The sequence below is a fragment of the Rhinatrema bivittatum genome, chromosome 5 (genome assembly GCF_901001135.1).
Source record: "Rhinatrema bivittatum chromosome 5, aRhiBiv1.1, whole genome shotgun sequence".
In the NCBI taxonomy this organism is placed as follows: domain Eukaryota; kingdom Metazoa; phylum Chordata; class Amphibia; order Gymnophiona; family Rhinatrematidae; genus Rhinatrema; species Rhinatrema bivittatum.
In genome coordinates this window covers 276,744,861-276,764,977 of record NC_042619.1, presented here as the reverse complement: position 1 = coordinate 276,764,977, position 20,117 = coordinate 276,744,861, and positions in this window count along the sequence as shown.

The window sequence follows — 20,117 nt, the reverse complement described above, 5'->3', positions numbered from 1 at the left end:
CAAGACAGGACTTGGCTTCAGGCAAGGATTCAGGACCAAGACAAGACTTGGCTTCAAGCAAGGATTACCCTCCAGAGGCTTGAGGTGCGGTAGTGAGGAAGGCATTGTACCACGAAGTGCCCTACTCAGCCCGCCCATGGGGCTGGTCGCGGAACACGACATGCCACGCCAGGAAAGGTGGTGACAAGGAACCAGGGGTTCAGGATATCTGAACTGGATCATGGACATTTGGAAGGAGAAGGACATCAGGAATGGATCACAGACATCAGGAACAGAGGACGGACATCTGAACTGGAACACGGACATCAGGAACAGGAAGACAGACATCAGGACTGACTGTGGACATCAGGAGCGGAGGACAGACATCTGGACATGAGCAAGGACATCAGGAATGGATCATGGACTTCAGGATGAGACATGGAGCTCCAACAGGAAACAAAGAACACTGGACCTTGAAGAAGAGCTGGAACAGAGAAGACTCCTGGAGGGAAGGACAGGAACATCCAGGAGCATTTAACTCCTTGTGAAGGAAATCTGGAATGAATGCTGGCCCTTTTGTAGGGCTGAAGAGGACTACGCCCAGGGAGGAGCTAGCAGGGGGCCACACTTGGCTGGCCCTTTAAATGCAGAGTAGAGGCCCGCCCACGCCTAAGAAGAACTGGAGAAGGGAGCAGGGACGTTGGTGGTGTCCCTGCCACGTGGAAGGCCCAAAGAGGGGAAGAACAAGCTGCAGGAGCAACTCCTTGCCACGAAGAAGGAAGGTAGGCTGCAGGCACCAGCAGGGACTGCTTCCCTGCCAGCTGAGGACCCCGCAGCAGTGAGAATGGCTCCCTGCTGTCCGAGGACCCCAGGAAGGAGCAGGAGCAGCTGCGAAAGTCCCAGCCGCATGGAAGCTCTTGCCGGGACACAGCCCTGCCGCACAGGGCAGACGACGTCCACGGGGAAGCCCGGAGGCAGCGGCACTGCTTGCCATGAAGAAAAGCATCAGCAGCCCGACTGGCCGCAGTAACGTAGGGGGCCTGCCTGCGCTCCTCACGGGCAGGTTCATAACACCATTTTAAACCTAATTCATAGTGGAATGCAGGATTTGGTGCAAGAGGTAATGGCAATGGGACTGCCTGACAACAGTGATCATAATGCAATCAAATTGGACTGAAGGAAAGACATGAAGTAAATCTACTGCCCTAGCATTTAACTTTCAAAAGGGAGACTGTAATAAAATGAAGAAAATAGAAAAAACTAAACAGGTAAAGATACAAAGATAAAGAATTTATATTAAGCATGGACATGGCTTAAAAATACCATCTTGGAAGCCCAGACCATATGTATTCCATCATTAGAAAAGGTGGAAGGAAGACCAAACAACTGCCAACATTGTTAAAAGGTGAGGTGAAAGAGGCTATTTTAGCCAAAATAACTTATTTCAAAAATTGGAGCAATAATAGAACTGAAAAAAAAGCATAAGCATTAAGGGGTAGATTTTAAAAGGAGTGCACGCAGCATACATATGCGAGCGCTGCCCGGCGCACACACATGTACGCCCGATTTTATAACTTGCATGCGCAGGTTATAAAATCAGGGATCGGCGCGTGCAAGGGGGTGCTCAATTGTGCACCTTGCACACGCAGAGCCACGCTGCCTTCCTCCATTCCTTCCCCCTAACCTAACCTTTCCACCCCTTCCCTTAACCTTTGCCCCCCAGCCCTACTCTAACCCCCCTTGACTCTTGGCTTACCTTTTGCGCCTGCCTCTGGGCAGACGCAAGTTGCGCATGCCGGCAGGCTGCTGGCACGCGATCCACCAACACAGCAGCAATGGCCAGTATGTTGGAGGCCTCTGGCCCTGCCCACGCTCCGCCCCGAGACCGTACTACCCACGCCCCATCCCTGGACCGCCCCTTTTGTAAAGTGCCGGGACTGACACACGTCCTGGGGCTTTATGCATGTCACCGGGCCTTTTTAAAATAGGCCCGGCGCACGCAACCCCCTCTACGCGCGTAAATCTACTGGATTTATTTACGCATGTAGAGCTTTGAAAATCTACCCATAAATGTAAAATTTGATAAGGAAGATAAAAAGATAATTTGAAAAGAAGCTGGCCATAGATGCAAAAGCTCAAAATAAAAACTTTAAAATATATATCCAAAACAGGAAGCCTGTGAAAGAGTTGGTTGGCTGTTAGATGATCAAGAAGTTAAAGGGGCACCTAGGGAAGACAAAGCCATAGGGGAAAGACTAAATGAATTCTTTGCTTTGGTGTTTACTGAAGAGAATGTTGGGGTGATGGTATTTAATGATGATGATTTGTAATGGTGAAACAAATCATGGTGAATCTAGATGATGTAATAAAACAGGTGAACAAACTAAAGAGTAGCAAATCACCTGGAACAGATGATTTACGCACCAGAGTTCTGAAAAGTACTAACAAATTAAATTTCAGATTTATTACTTGCAATTTGTAACTTATCATTAAAATTATCTAATGTACCTGAAGATTGGAGGGTGGCCAATGCGATGCTGATCTTTAAAAAGGGCTCTAGGGGTGCTCCGGGAAACTATAAACTGGTGAGCCTTACTTCAGTGCTGGGAAAATTGTGAAACTATTCTAAAGAAAAAAATCACAGAACATATAGAAAGGCATGGTTGAATAGGACATAGCAAGCATGGATTTACACATGGAAAGTCTTGCCACACCAATCTGTTACATTTTTTGAAGGGGTTAATAAACATGTGGATAATTATAATCCAATTGATATAATATATTTTGATTTTCAGAAAGCATTTGAAAAAGTTCCCCATGAGAAAATCCTGAGGAAAATAAAAAGACATGGGATAAGGAGCAATGTCCTGTTGTGAATTGCAAACTAGTTAAAAGATAGGAATAAATGGTCAATTTTCTCAGTGGAGAAAGGTAAACAGTGGAGTTCCTCAGGAATCTATGCTTTTTAATGTATTTATAAATGATCTTGAAAAGGGAACAATGAGTGAAGTGATCACATTTTTAGGTGACACAAAATTGGTCTGAGTTGTAAAATCACAAGTGAATTGCGAGAAATACCAGGGATACTTGCGAGACTGCCAGATTGGGCATCCAAAAGGCAGATGAAATTTAATGTGTACAAGTGAAAATTGATATATATAGGAAAAGTAACCCACACTGTAGTAAAACATGATGTTAAATTCCATATTAGGATATATCACCCAGGAAAAGGATCTAGGCATCATTGTGGATGATAATTTGAGATCATCAGCTCAGTGTGCAGCAGCAATCATAAAAGCAAACAAATGTTAGGAATTATTAGAATGGAGGAAAAAAAAGGACAATGTCATAATGTCTCTGTATTGCTCCATGATGAGACTGCACCTAGAGTACTGTATGTAATTTTGCTTACCGCATCTCAAAAAAGATATAGCTGAACTGGAAAAGATACAGTGTACGGTGACCAATATGATGAAGGGGATAGAACAGCTCCCTTATGAGGAAAGGCTAAAGAGGTTAGGGCTGTTCAGCTTAGAGAAGAGATGGTTGAGTGGGAATATGATAGAGGTCCATATAATCATGAGTGGATTAGAATGTGTAAATGTGAAATGGGGCATTCTATGAAGTTAGTAAGTAATATATTTAAAACAAATCTCCTACATTTTTTTGAGGTGTGAATAAACATGTGGACAAAGGTGAACCAGTAGATGTGGTGTATTTAGATTTTCAGAAGGTGTTCAACAAAGTCCCACATGAGAGGCTTCTAAGAAAATTAAAAAGTCATGGGATAGGAGGTGATGTCCTTTTGTAGATTGCAAGTTGATTAAAAGACAGGAAACAGAGAGTAGGATTACATGGTCAGTTTTCACAATGGAAAAAGGTGAACAGTGGAGTGCCTCAGGGATCTGTTCTTGGACCAGTGCTTTTTAATACATTTATAAATGATCTGGAAAGGGGTACGATGAGTGAGGTGATCAAATTTGCAGATGACATTAAATTATGCCGAGTAGTTAAATCTCAAGTGAATTGTGATGTATTGCAGGAGGACCTTGTGAGACTGGAACATTGGGTTTCCAAATAGCAGATGAAATTTAATGTGGACAAGTGCAAAGTGATGCATGTAGGGACAAATAATCCTTGCTGTGGTTAATGTTAGGTTCTATCTTAGAAGTTACAACTCAGAAAGAGATATAGGCGTCATAGTGGATAATACATTGAAACTATCGGCTCAGAGTGTTGTGGTGATCAAAAAAGCAAACAGAATGTTAGGAATTATTAGGAAGGGAATGACAAATAAAACAGAGGATGTCATAATGCCTCCGTATCGCTCCATAGTGAGGCCACGCTGTTAGGCTTTGTAGGTTTCGTGGGCCCTTGGCCCGAGGAGGGAGTTGACTCTCCCTGAGGGGTTGAGCCTCACAAGGCCACACAATTGGGAGGCAAGGGTGAATGGAAACACAGGCAACTGGACTACGGCTGTGGCCCAGGAGAAAGGAGGTGTAGACGAGTTTTCTGCATCACAGCCACGTGATCGCAGACACCTGCACTGAAGCAATATTGCGGGGTGCCCTGAGGAGCGGGGTCTGAGAGAACAGTTTTGTATTGCAGTGGCGGGCAGGTCAGGAGATAGGATAAACCAGAGGAAGGATCTCAAGGCAGAGATGCCCTGGGAAGGCCCAAGGAGTGGGGAAGGTGGAGACAGGATCTTTAGTGTAGTAATGCTGAGGCTCCCCCGAGAAGCGGGGAAGCATAGAGACAGAAACTCCGGTGTGGCAACGCTGAGGTTACCCCGAGGAGCGGGGAACTGTGGCGACAGGATCTGTGGTGTAGTAGCGCTGGGGCTACCCCGAGGAGCGGGGAAACATAGCGGAAGGATCTCTGGTGAAGTAGCGCTGAGACTGACCCAAGGAGCAGGGCAGCGCAAGACAGAGTCCCGGAACGGGAAGCGCAGGGCAGGCCCCTGAGGAGCGGATACCCAGAGCCAGAGGCCAAGGTTGAAGAGCAGGGATACAAGGCAGGAACCACAGGTCTGGAGAACAGGTACAAGCACCAGAGGAACTCAGGGAACTCGTTGCCAAATCGGTTAGTGTAGGCCAAAGGAGGTGCTTAAATATCTCAGGCTTGTGATGTCAACAGCCGGGGACGCCCCTGGAGTTCCTACCATCGAGCATTTAAAGAGAGGCCAGGTGGTGCATGCCTATGCCTAGAGAGGCCCGGAGACGAAGTGTAGGTCGGTGGCTTCCCAGCCGCCACGTGGAGTCTCGAAAGCCAGGAGGAATGCGGCGGTAGTGGCGTATCACAGCTGCAAGTTCACCCGGAGAGGAGAGCTAGGCATGACATGATGTGAATTGGGTCGGCGGCGGCCGCCCGCAGCCGATGGTCATAACAGTACCCCCCTTCCTAAGGCCCCCCCTGGGGGTTTGGGTTTGAGAGGATGCATGGCATGGGATTGCTTGAGATATTGGTGGCAGGCTCCCAACTTTTCTCTTCTGGCCCGAAGCCCTCCCAAGACAGGAGGTACTCCCACTTCTTTCCACGTTTCCTCACATCAAGGATGTCTTGGGCTTGGTATGTCATGTCTACTTCGGATAGCAACAAACAGAAGGATGCCACAAGAGCGTCTTTTTCAAACTTTAATCAAGGAGACGTAAATATAAGTGCAATCGCCCGACTCTGGCCGAGTTTCGCCACCTATGGTGGCTGCCTCAGGGGCTGAATAATCAAAGAACCATGTTCAAGTGATGGTCCGGATAAAGTCAACACTATACTTTCATATATCGTATATTCACCAACAGTGTGCGTCTCCTCTCAGTGGCATCCTTCTGTTTGTTGCTTTCCTACGGTTTCACTGGATCGCCTACCCTGCTGTTTTTTGGTCCATGTCTACTTCGGATGACAGTGGTTGAGGGTCTGGTAGTCTTTTGGAGAAGCCAGACAGTACCAAGGGTTTTAATAGCGATATGTGGATGGCGTTGTGGATCTTGAGAGAGGCGGGAAGCCGGAGTTTGTAGGTGACGGGTCTGAAACAGCGGAGCACCGGAAAGGGAGCAAAGCAAGCCGAAGGCAGCTTGAGTCGGATAAACCGGGTGCTGAGCCATACCTTGTTGCCTGGTTTAAACTGGGGATGTGCATCAAAGAACCTTTGAGCCCTTTGGGCTGCTTGCTGTAGCAACTGTTTCATGCTGTTCCAGAGTCATTGCAACTCCTGGGCGGTCGACTGGGCTGCTGGTGAGGAAACAGATAATGGAAGCGGTAGTGGCGACAAAGGCTGATGTCCATAGACCACCTGGAAAAGTGATGAACTGGTGGATGAGGACGGATGTGAATTTAAGGCGAACTCAGCCCATGAAAAGAGGTCGGCCCAATCATTCTGCCGGAGGTTAAGTAGGCCCGAAGAAATTAAGAGTGCTGTTAGTTCTCTCTGCTTGCCCATTGGCTTGGGGGTGATAAGCAGAGGTGAAATCTAAAAAGATGTTGAATGTTTTGCAGAGGGACCTCCAGAATTGGGCAGTAAATTGGACTCTGTGGTCCGAGAGGATATATTCTGGCAGACCGTGGAGCCGGAAAACATGGCGAATAAACAACTGCATGAGCTGCGGTACCAAAGAGAGGCCAGGCAGAGCCACAAAGTGAGCCATTTTGGAAAAGCGGTCAATGGTGACCTAAATGATGTTGTTGCCCCCGGAGGGAGGAAGGTCCACAATGAAATCTGTTGCAATATGTGTCCACGGCTCACTCGGAATAGGCAGTGGTTGCAAGAGTCCCCACGGGGTGGAATTTTGTGTAGCTTGGGGGCTGCTACATGAGATGGCCTATGAGCAAGATGGGGGCCGATGCTCATAGGTCATGCACTTACTTACCCACACTGGGAAGAGGCAGGGTAAGACGAAAGGAGGACATTTGAGTAGCTCTACCACTGGGACATGGTGGTGGGCAACTCGTGATGGATGTGGTGGTGGTGAGGGGGTGCTTGTTAAAATTATATTAAAATTGATGGGCTTGGGTTAAGTGTTGAAATAAACTGTGTCCTTTTGTTAACCAAAGAAATGTTGTTTGTCATTTGTAGGGATGTGGGGTGTTGGGGGGTGGTACTGAGGATGGAAGCAAGAGCCTTGCCTCTCTCAGTTATTAACAATACTACAAATTTATATTTTAGGTTTTGTGTCTAAAATTTAGAAAGATAGTATATCTTATAAGAGTTCAGGATTATTACTACTGGTTGTAGGCAGACCAAATAAGTGGATTCTCATCTAAAAGCTATGTAATATACTACATTCATGACCTGCACTGTTCTTGTTGCTCCAGGATTGATTTTACCATGAACTGAGATTTCAAATTGCATGTTAGTGTCATGATGTGGAAAAATACCCATTTAGAGAGAGTCTGTGTCTACTGAGCCTTTATAATCTGGATTCTAAGACTATAGTTCAGCTAAGGTCTTGAGAGATGAAGCTATAGATCCTGATCATAAATATTATAGCACATCATAATTTTCTGGGCTGGACTGGAACTAGCACACTGTCTTGACCATGTATCTGTAATGTTATTTTTGGGCACAAATAAGATATTGTAGCTTTAAAGATGTTTGCAAATTATAACTTTTAGGCATATTTGTATGTCTTCAAACAGACCTATCATTTGCTTTGACATACATGTGTGCATTTAGTAAAATGACCCATTTCCCTTCAGAAATGGATTGTGCCTGCATAGGTAGATTTATTTTATGGGTAGCAGGATGTGACATTCTATGTGGCTTTTGGAAGCTTGGAAAGGATAACAGTCTTAAAAGATGTGCTGAGCTTATAATGTGATAGATGGATATCAAAGTGCATATCTTAATATTATTTATTATTTATTTGACACATTTATATACCTTTTTACCAATCAAAGATTGAACAAAGTGGTTTACAGCCATAAAAATAAAAATCAAAATAATAATAAATTCAAATAAACTAAAATATAAAAGATAGAATGAAAATACAAATAATATCTTGATCAATAAAATTAAAATCTCTAAAAGGAATAAAACCAACTATTACATTATTAAAAAAAACACAGAGAGAAAGCTTAAAGAATTAACGTAAGAAGCCTAAAATAGATAAAGTCTACAAACGGCTAAATTCCCTGAGTTAATCCACTATTGTGCCTGTTCTGAACTCCCCAAAGCTTACTTGAACAAATAGGTTTTTAAAGCTCTTTTAAACTCCTTTCTATTATAAATTTGTCTCGTCATCTGGTAGAGTATTCCACATGATGGGGCCGGCCACTGAAAAAGCTATGAATAGCTTAGCTGCTTATAAACCACAGTTGGGGCAGGATCTTTCAGGATAATTTTCAAAGGAAATGTAAATGTAACATATTATCAGCAATTTTCAAAAGCCCAGTTCCCGCATCAAGTGTACTTAACATGGGTAATAAATTCTATTACGGTAATATACAAACAAAAGTAACTAAATATGACAGGATATCATACAGACAACAAAATACCAATAATGTCACACTATAATAATAATTAATTACAAATACTAATACAATTTTTACATGCACAAATCTATAAAACTTCACACTCACTTCTTTTGAGTGAACAGCATCTGTTAATAGCTTTATATTGGTACTGACTGATATATTTGTCGAAGTTTTATGGAGTTCAAATGAAATATGATATGAAGTATCTACTGCTACATAATACTTGTGAAGTATATTGAAAAGGCCGGATATGCTGTTGTATGTTGCGCTTGGAGGTGGACCTTGTCCTGGAGCAGTGTAGAACGGCTCCCTGGTAGGGACCAGGAAGCACCTGCCCCCAGGGGGCGGAGCACTGGAGGAGATAGAGGCTAGGATGAGCTTCACCACTGAAAGCTCGCGGTCCCCCCGGGTGGCGCCCGTAGGGACCCGGGCCGCTTGGACTTAGGTGCGCCTCACAGGGTCTCCTGGAGAGGTAGTAAAGAGGCGTGCCCATGAGCAGCAAGGGAGCGCAGTTGGTCACTAGGCTGTAGGTCTGGAGAACCAAGAAAGGCCAGTACAGCATAGGCGATGACAAGGCAAGGGACAAAGCCAGAATCAGGAGACATGGTCAATGGCAGCCGGGGACAGAATCCGAGGATCAGTCCGAGGAGTAGTCAACAAAGCAAGGGTCAGGTTCCAGAGGTCAGATGACGTCACAAGGCAGGCAGAGATCAGGATCCAGGCAGCGAGCAGAATGGTCAAGGAACAGGCTGAGGTCAGTACCAGAGAGACAGTCCGAGGGTACTACCTGGGGAAACAGGGCAGACAGACGCTGGAACAGATGGATGTTGGAACAGACGGATGCTGGAACAGAAGGATGCTGGACAAGGCTGGAACAGTAGGACACTGGAACAATAGGACGCTGGAACAAGGCTGGAACAAGACTGGAACAAGACTATGAACGCGGAGGCAAACTAGTACACTTACAGTGACGATCCGATTGCCAAGGCAAGGAAGTGCAGGCAGGGACTTCCTTATAACATACATTCAATCAGGGTGCACCGCGGAGCTAGGACCCGCCCTGTCCCTACAAGAGGCCAGGTGGTCCACGCATGCGTGCATAGGGGCATGGCCAATGCCACTCCGAACTCTGGCGTGAGGCCTGGTGTGCAGTGGAAGGCCCGGCGACCGCCACCACGGGACGCCAAGGCCTGGAGGTGCTTGCGGCTGCCACTGGGGAGGCTGACCCGTGACCTGCAGAGGAGCTAGTGAGGTGAGCAGTCCCATGTGCGGGCCGGGCGCAGACAGGACGCGCAACATTTTAAAGATATATCGGGTGGTTAAATGATATCACCTTTGTGATCCTATATCTGAGAAGCAGATGAACTGAGGTCCTTAAAGTGAAAGCTATTGATATTGACAGCATTATGAAAATTCGGATCCAGATTATATAATATTTGCTTATAGATTTGTGTATATAAAAATTGTATTAGTATTTGTAATTATTTTTATAGATGGCTATAGATACTTAGAAGCTTTGCAATCTCCCTCTGATAAAGATGGCAATGGACCATTGAAATTAGAGTCCTAATTGGGTTTTTGTGTCAGTAATTTTAGAAGACTGGGGTTTGGGTGACAGTGTTAACAATTTTAGTGGATCTGGGTTGGGATTTTTCAGTGTGAAATCTAAGCTTGTTAATAAAGATGTAAATTATTATAGTGTGACATTATTGGTATTTTGTTGTTTGTATAATTAAATCTATTGTCAATTCAAGAAAAAATTACTGCCTACCTGATACTTTCCTTCTCCTTAGTACAGATAGATGAATCCAAAACCAGTGAGTTATGCACCTCTACCAGCAGATGGAGACTGAACAAAGCTGACATCACAGTATAAATATACTCCTGAAGTGACATCAGCCCACCAGTATTCTCTGCAAAAGCAAATTATGGGCAAACTAACAAAACTTGATTATTAACAGATAATCATTCCAGCACTCAGCCAACAGGAAAATACTGAGCTCAGACAAAGGGTATAATAACACTAATCTAGGGACTGGATTGAAACTTACCAGTACTCCCTGGAACACACACAGCCATGCAGGAGGATCATAGCACAACCGTTCGGCAGCCAAGGGTGGGAAGTTGGATTCGCCTGTCTGTACTAAGGAAAAGGAAATTATCAGGTTAGTAGTCATTTCTCCTTTCTTAGCAGGTGAATCCAAAACCAGTGGGATGTACCAAAGCTACTGTCGAACAGGGTGGCAGGCTGCCTGCAGTCTAGTCAAAACTGTATGTGCGAAGGCTGCGTCCTCTAGGGTCTGCACATCTGGATGATAATACCTGGAAAAGTTATGTAAAGCGGACCATGTCGCAGCTCGGCAAATGTTGATGGGAGATAAAAATCTAACCTCTGCCCATGATACTGCCTGAGCCCTAGTGGAATGAGCTCTAACCTGACTAGGGAACGGCTGCTCAACATCCACATACGTGGCTGTGACTACATCCAGCAGGCTACTGTAGCCTGCAACACCAGCTCACCCTGTTTACCTCCACCATGGAGTATAAACAGCTGGCCCGTCTTCCTGAGAGGTTCAGAAACCTCTAAATACCTCAAGATATGCCTCTTGACATCCAAGGGCCATAACAGGGTATATTCCTCTGTGTCTCTTTCCCTGTCCAGAGACGGCAGGGAAATAGACTGATTCAAGTGAAAATTTGAGATCACTTTTGGCAAAAAGGAACAATACGCAGCTGTATCGCCCCTGAATTCACTTGTAGAAATGGCTCCTGGCAAGCAAGGCCTGTAGTTCAGATACTGGACAAGCAGAACAAATTACCACAAGAAACATCGTTTTTAAGGTCTGTAACCTCAAGGATAGGTTACGCATCGATCAAAACGTAGGGCCCGCTAAAAAATCCAAAACTAGATTAAGACTCCACAAGGGCACCATTATTTATTTATTTATTTATATATTTAGACATGTTATATACCATCATTCCAAATGAAGATCACAATGGTTTACAAAAGTAACATTCATATTATAGATCGACACAACCCTGCCCTGTTTCGTGTTGAACTGAACATCGAGATAGTGGAGCAACTGTGCTGGCTGAAGATTGCTGTTGGCCAGGTTCATGACTCAACCTAGCTCCTGCAACAAGATCACCTTGCGCAAGACTCGGAGGCTCTCTTCCAGACTCTTGGCCTGAATCAGCCTGTCTTCCAAGTACGGGTGTACCAGAATCCCATATTTACTCAACTCTGCTGCCACCACCACCATAATCTTGGAAATAGTTCTGGGCATTGTGGCCAAAACAAAAGGTAGCGCTTGAAACTGATAATGACATCCAAAACCGTGAAAATGAGAAAACATTGATGCTCTAGTCAGATGGGAATATGCAGGTATGCCTCAGAAAGATTCAGAGATGTCAGGAACTCCCCTGATTGTACTGCTATTATCACTGTGCACAAGGTTTCCATGCAAAAACGAGTCACACACAAATGAAGGTTGGCTCCTTTGAGATCCAGAATGGGCTGAAAGGATCCCACCTTCTTGGGAACAATGAAATACATTTAATAACATCCCATATTTTTTTGAGACATGGGCACTGGAACCACAGCCTGCAGGCTGAGGACTCTTCTGTGGAGAGTTGTAGGGAGACACCATGAACATGTCCCAAGGAACACTGCAAAACTCCAGCACATAGCCATCCAGTAACAACTCCAGAACCCACTGGTCAGTCGTGATCTGAACCCACCTCTGATAAAAAAAGAGAGATGCTACCTCATATCTCCTGATCCCGGAAGAGGGTCAGCACACCTTCTTTGGGAAGCTTGGGGTGCTCTACTACATGAGCCTGCACCCCATCTGGGCTGCCTGGGATGAAAGGACTGAGATCTACCCAAAGGAGTCCTCTGAAAAGCTGCTCCTCTATGGGGTCGGAAACATCTGAACTCCCAGAATGTTTGCAGGAGACGGGGTTCATTTGTCGGAAATAGGTATGGATATGTTTAACAACTCCATACAAGAGGGGTTAGAAAAAGAGGTAGCAAGATGGTAGGGCCGCAGTTGGGGGGAACAAGTTGAGTTCCAACTTGTTTTGTGGCGGGAAAAACCCGAGCCCAGGCGGATTTTGTAAAAGGGGCTGGCAAATAAGGGGGAAAAAGGGGGGCAAGCCCAGTGTAGCAAGGGGGGGGGGGCGCTGCACCGGGGGGCCGATGAACGAAGGGGCTTGGTTCTCGGCAGGTAGCTTACTCTCGCTGGTATGAGGTGGAGTAAGGGGGAGGGGTGGGTGGGTACAGTTACTTCACCATTAGGGAAATGGTGGTGAAGGAAGTGGGGAGAAGGAAAAAGGGGGATGGGAGGAGGGGGCGAGATATACACTGTTGTAAGGGCTCGGGTTTCAGTTATAGCAATAATCTGCGGCCTATTTAAACCCAGCATATGGCGTAGAGTTTTGTTTTCTAAGGATGCAAGGAGCGAGCGAGTCTTCTATTCACAAGTTATGTTCTTACAAAATTTAACAGACACTTGGAAATTCTCCTACATTTTTATTTGTATTCTTTCCTGCAAAAATAGTAAACTCACACATCCTAAATAATTATGATAGTTATTTCTGAAACCTCTGTGTTGCAAAAATTCAGAAGTGTGTAACATTTCAAGCCCATTTTTCAAAGGCTCTTATATGCATAAAATCTAGTTTTAAGTATGTAAGTGGCTCTTTGAAAAAAGTCCCAGTGAACATGTGTATAACATTATGGGGCGGATTTTCAGAGCCCTGCTCGCCTAAATCCGCCCAAAACCGGGCGGATTTAGGCGAGCAGGGCCCTGCGCGCCGGGAAGCCTATTTTACATAGGCCTACCGGCGTGAGCAGAGCCCCGGGACTCGCATAAGTCCCGGGGTTTTTGGAGGGGGCGTGTCGGGGGCGGGCCCGAACCGCGCGGCGTTTTCGGTGCGTGTCGGGAGCATTCCGGGGGCGGGCCCGGGGGCATGGCTACGGCCCGGGGCGGCCCGGGGGCGTGGCCGCGCCCTCCGGACCCGCCCCCAGGTCGCATCCAGGCGCGCAGGAGGCCCGCTGACGCGCGGGGATTTACGCCTCCCGGAGGGAGGTGTAAATCCCCTGACAAAGGTAAGGGGGGGTTTAGACAGGGCCGGGCGGGTGGGTTAGGTAGGGGAAGGGAGGGGAAGGTGAGGGGAGGGCAAAGGAAAGTTCCCTCCGAGGCCGCTCCGATTTCGGAGCGGCCTTGGAGGGAACGGGGGTAGGCTGCGCGGCTCGGCGCACGCCAGCTATACAAAATCCATAGCCTTGCGCGCGCCGATCCAGGTTTTTAGCAGATATGCGCGGCTCCGCGCGTATCTACTAAAATCCAGCGTACTTTTGTTTGCGCCTGGAGCGCAAACAAAAGTAGGCTATTCGCGCTCCTTTTAAAATCCGCCCCTATGTGTGGACACCATTCCATGCATATTTTTTATTCATACTAAATTGGCGTTGTGCAGATAGAGTTGGGCTGAGATTGGTATTTATGTGTATATTTTCAGTTAAGTAAATATGTAAACCCATGTGCTCAAAGTTACATCTGCTCTTGAACAGGTGTAACTTTGAGTGTGTGTGTGTTGCGCAGGTTTCTCTGCATGCCTGCAGATTTTCAGAGAGGATTTATGCACTTAATTTGCTAGGAAAATTCTGCAGACTTTAGCCTATATAGGCTATTTGAACATTACTCTCCTCGTACAGGAGCAAATCTCCATGGGATGGAGCTACATAAGAGACAGGGAGATCTAGGTTTGATCTAGGAAGAGACTTCTTGCTGATGGAGCTAATCCTGGTACTAGTAGTTCTGAATACCTTCGTACTTCCGGATCATTTGTACTTTTCCTAGTTACTAAAAGCCAGCTCTGCTTGACCAGCAGACTTAATGTCCGGTTCCTGCTTGGACTTTTCTCTAGTTCAGCATTTCAGAGAGACTAATTATTGCTTTTTAAGCTTCTGTTCCTCTTCTTCCTACACCTAACTTGGAACCCCATTGCTTCATCTTTCTTTCAGCCTAAAGCCTATTCCTGTTTCCATCCTGCTGCCTTGTGACTCATTATACTCCGCATCCTGATCGTGGCCCAGCTGTCTGACTTTGCCTTGATTTACAGATTAAAATGACTTCCTTGCTCTTCCTGATAGACATATGATTTGATTTGATTTTGTTACTTATTTATGTATTGCTGTTTGTCCATTATTGTCTTCTGTTAACTTATTATGATTGTTCTTTGTTAATTTTGTTCCTTGCCTTGTGATTTTAATTGGAAAGGTGAATTATAAGTTTTCAAACCAAATTAAACATATGTGTGAAGAGTGATGTTCTGTATAGTGTTTAGCTGTCTTCTCTTCAGCTTGAACTTTTTGCCACCCCAGGTCAGCAGAACACATTGAGCCAATCCTATTTTTACCTCATGGTGTTGCATGGATTAGTAGTTATGATTTTCTTAGGGAAATCAAAGGGAAAATAAGAATTTCAAATCTATGCATTCCACTGGGGCAAAACAAGGATTAGATCAGCCCATTCGCTTGACAAGCCTATCTTCTACCTGACTCAAATATATTATTTGTACTTTAGAAGCAAAAGAAAAAAATGCAGCAGAATAAACCGTTTCAGGGATATTTTCAGATCTGAAACCATGTAAACATAGTAATAAGTTGGTATTCATAAACCAGTACTTTGAAAAAAATGGGACTATGGTCTCCACATAGACATTTCATGACTTCTGAAAGATTAAAATCAGGATGCACACAGCACTGAAGGTAGCACAGATAATGTTCTTAGCAGAAACGTTAAAATGTATCGTCATACCCTGGCCCCAAATAAATAAACTAACTTTCTTATCTAGTTCATGCCCGCCAGGAAAAGCTATAATTCTCTCTTTTTCTATCCTAATATATCCAACACTCAGTTTAAAAAAAAAATCTCAGTTTAGTAGAGTAATCTAAACATCTTCAGTACATTTCTGCCTCAGCCACCCAATCACATCCCATCCCATCTCATCCTAATCTTTCCAACAATTAAAGGTTCAGATACACCAGGGAATATTTTAAGGCTTTCATATAACAGAAATTTCAACCATTCCAGCCTTTACCATAGGATTAATTAGTGTAACCCATAACTTGGAGTGCATAAACACAACTGGTAGCCAGGAGTCCAACCTTTCATTGCTTTTGGAATTCTTGAAATATGCTCAAGCAGATAATGTAGTGAGCGGGACTCAGAGTATCACAAGATAACGTCTTTACTGGACAGGGAAACGTCTCCCCTCTGTAGCTGAACAGCTGCTCCCCTAAGCAAATGGCTTCCTTAGCCCAGGAGCAGCCCCCATTTCAGGTGAACCCAAAGCTTGGAATAAATTATTCTATACCTGGGATTTAATGGTTTCAATAATGCCAAATGTACTTAATAAAAAAAAATGTTGTTTCCTCAGGCTTCCATAGTAAAAATAGAGGCTTAAACAAAAATGCAGGCTTCCACATTGAAAATACAGACAGTAGCAAAAATAGTTCAGCCCATGTTGTTCTGGAAAGATAAATAACTTTCTGTGTGCATACTGTACCTGAATGCAACTCACCTTGAGCTGCCAATGAAATGGCATGAGCTAAATTTAAATAAATCATGTCTGTTAATGCTATGGCAAAAGAGCTGTGCAGTTACTTAGATATAAGTCCTTTTAAAGTGGAGAAGGGAGAAAAGAAAGAGAATGCATTACTCCTTGATGATGCATTCCATTATTTGAGATGGGTTTGGTACTAGTTTTATTTTCAATGCTGGATCACAATAGAAATTCAGACATATGTGGAAGGAAGGCCATTGAGAAAAATCTGAAGACAAAATAGGCATTAGTGTGCTTCCTACATCATTGATTTTCCTTTTCAACCTTCTTTTCTGTTATTCAGTAAGCTATTCATCTTTTGAGTCATTTTGTTGATTTTTTTTAATGCCATTAGATGCTGCCTTATTGATGCTGGTCTTCTCCCCCTCCCCACTCCCCTTAGTATACACGGGGGATTACGTTTGCCCATCTGTATCTCTTATTCGCCAGGAGTTTCAGCTTGTATTCAAGAAAGAAGTGCTGGTAGTATCTGCTGTAAATAATGGTGCCCAGCTGAGCCAGTGGAAGGATGGCCAGTCACTCTAGGCAGTGATGCACCATACCACGTGATGCTCTCTCTCTCTCTTGTACTTACCCCGAACAATGCTCACCACCCATAACCCCAAACATTAGCTTACCATCGCACTAACCACGCCTCCAAATCTTAAAACCATGATCTCTGCTTCTCACCAGTCAACTCCTACACTTTTAAACAGGGCACCCTTCCATCTCCTTAGGCCACCCTGCCCACTTATGGCGCTTAGGCGGCTGTCTAGTACATCTAATACCTTGCGCCGGCCCTGGTGCCCAGGGCTACCCTACTGCTTTGGAAGAGAGGGAAAGTGGCAAGTACAAGGGGGGTACTTACAAGGGGAGGGGCATGTGGAGGAATGCATTACATTTTGAAACTGCCTAGGGGAGTCAAAATTCCTCGCACTAGCCCTGATCCCAGATTGGTCACCAGACTCTCTGCAGCTAAGAAGAGAAATGTTAGAGACCATAGAGTTCGGATCCTGAGGCACATATCTGACAGCACTGAAGAGAAGTAATTAATTTTTTTAAATAAGTTTTAGAAATAAAATATATTATTGGGGTGGGATGGGAATGGGGAATGTGTAATAACAGGAGCTAACATTACTCATGTGACCATATAGTGCAAGCTAACATATAGTGCTATGTTATGAGTCTCGCTGCATTCGGGTCTGTACTGCACTTCTTAATTTTGTCTTGCCTTTGGTTTTGCTTCTAATATCTGTTGAATAGGATGCTGGCAGTTGATTCTTCCAGAGAATTTCGTCTAGCATAAGTGAAACAAATGGCAGCACAAAATTGAGAAATGCAGCACAGAGCCCTGATGCAGAGAATATCGAAACTTAGTGCTGTATCTTAACTTCCGCTATATGGTCTCATATGTAATGTTAAACATGTTGAATGCTAATATAGGGGATGTTTAGTTTCTTGTATTCATTCCATTTTGACTCTTTTTTCTTGAATAATAAATATTCTCCATACTGCTCTTGCCTGGGTTAGTGAAATGTTAACAGTGTTTCCTTCTATGCAAATCTGGAAAACCTTAGCATCCAGCATTAGTTCTGTGGCAGAGATGCATGTTAGATGATTTCAGCTGTGGAATTCACTTCCATTCTCTGTTGAGATTCTTTAAACATGGAACATTTTGTGGTGTTATGCATATGGGAAGGAGAAAATGACACCTAAATTAAAAAAAAAATCCACAGTTGTATCCAGATCGTAATGATTAATTAGAATTTGGAAAACATGTCAATTTTGCCAACCTGTTATATTTGCAAAGCTCCTAACATATTGCATTTGATTACAATTAGGCATATTTTCAGGGCTTTGTTAATAGGGCCAACTATGTAGAATCTCACACATAAACAAGTTTTCCAATTTAATAGAATAAGAGAGATTTATATATTTTATATACCTACTGCACCTCTCTTTAATAATTATGTGTAGTAACATGCAAGCCCTATAGCATAGGCATTACTCCCATCATCACCCTCCAAAACTGTCCTAAATATGTTCTTCTGCCCATTACCCCCCACCGGCCTATTACGATCCTGCTCTGGGCCTGCCCAAGCATTTTTAAATTCCTTCATAATTTTGGTTGCCCATATCTCTGCTGGTAGATGTTCCAGGCCCTAACCACCGTTTCAGTAAAGAAGTATTTTCTCATGTGTTCTCTATACCTTCCTCCTTGCGACATCACATCTTTTACTAAGCATTTTCTCGTCCTCCAATATATATCATCAACAACTAAGGACTTTTCAGACTTGGTACAGGAAGTACTATTTTGATGGGGTTTCCCATTTTATTTTGGGGTGGGGTGGGAAAACCTCCTCCCTCCACAACATACTTCCAAAGCCCATGTTCAACTCACTGTGATGTGCTTTCATAAAAAAACGAATCAGAGGCTAAAATGAGGTATCGCCCATTTGGAGTCCAAAACCAGTAGATGAATACTATGGTGCAATGTTTCACTTCCTGGCCTATTTTTTAATGTTTGCCTTGGGAAAATATTGCCTGAAATAAATAAAAACTGTACTGATGATTCTACTAATCAAGCTAAGATTAGAATATGTTTTGCATTGTCTCTTTGTGAATGAGTGTATGTTGGCCCATCCTTAAAAGCCCGGGACCAGGCATGTAGCCTGATCCACCTTAAGCCACATACAGGATGGGAGTTCTGTTCTGAAGGTGTTCTTCTTAGAAGGGGATAAGAAGCTAGGCCCAGGGCCAGCAAGACGCCCCCCAGGGAAGATTAGGAGCCTAAGGAAGACCAACACTGATGTCTTTTGTTTTGAGAACTCCTAAGGTAAGCAGAGCTACTTTGCTACATTTTTCTGTGATTCATGAAAAGCTTACTTTATTTATTTATTTATCATTTCTTAATCGCTTTACAAATTAAAAATCACCAAAAGCGATGAACAATAAAAACGTTAAACACTGTTTACACAGCCAGAATCCAGAATAGCCAGAATCCAGACCAAATCAGTTCTCTGGCCAGCTCATGGTACCACACCGTTGCGCGTCCCGGCCGCATCTGCTCCTGACTATTCTTGATCGCTGCCTGGAACCTGACCTCTGCCTGACCTGACTACTCCCGGATTGACTACAGGTACTGACCCCTGCTTTGGCTGACTATTCTGGACTGATACTCTGGCCTTGATCCTCGCTATCCACTCGGACTCTCTGTTCTGGCCTCCTGTGACCTCCGAACCTTCTTGTCTGGACATCGACCGCGCACCCTTGTTCATGGTAGGCACTCCCCTGCGCTTCATCTCCAAGAGACCCTGTGAGGCCCACCTAAGACCAGGCGGCCCAGGTAACCAAGGGCTCAACCTGAGGGAACCTCGGGTCGCTAGTGGTGAAGCTCCAGCTATAGCCTCTGTCTCCTCCTGTGCTCCGCCTCCTGGTGGCAGGCGCTCTCCGGGTCCGACCGGAGGGCCGTACCAATCCTGCACCAGGCCAAGGGTCCACCTCCAGGACAACATGCTGCAAGATCTGAAATGAGGCAAAATGCAATGAAGGGCACTGAACTTTCAGAAAGCAGTAAAATGATTTCACCTAATTTTATTTTTTATTACCAAAATGATGTCATTTTAATGATATGCCATAGAGTCAGAGACTGGATCTTTTTTTATTATTCTCTAATATTTTCATATTTTAGTGCAGATAATTATAGACCTATTCATTGCTTCAGCATCTCTGTTAATTATGTTGTCAAGAGGATGTCACTATTCCACCAGTAAAATTATATTTCTCATTATGAAAAGATATAATCAATTTTCTGTGGTTTCCTCGATCCAACATACACTATCAATATAGCTCATATTTAGACAAATCTATTTTCCTGTAAAAACTGGACTTTTGCCTTTTAGCTCTGTCTTTATCAAAACATGAGATGCAAAGAAATGGTTGTAGAAGTCACCCGATGATCAATAGTTGCGAAGAAGTGAGGGGGAAAGCAGAGAGCAATGGCTGAGGGTCTGGGAGTTTCGCTAGCATTCCACTAGGAATGAAGTTGGGCAGACTCATAC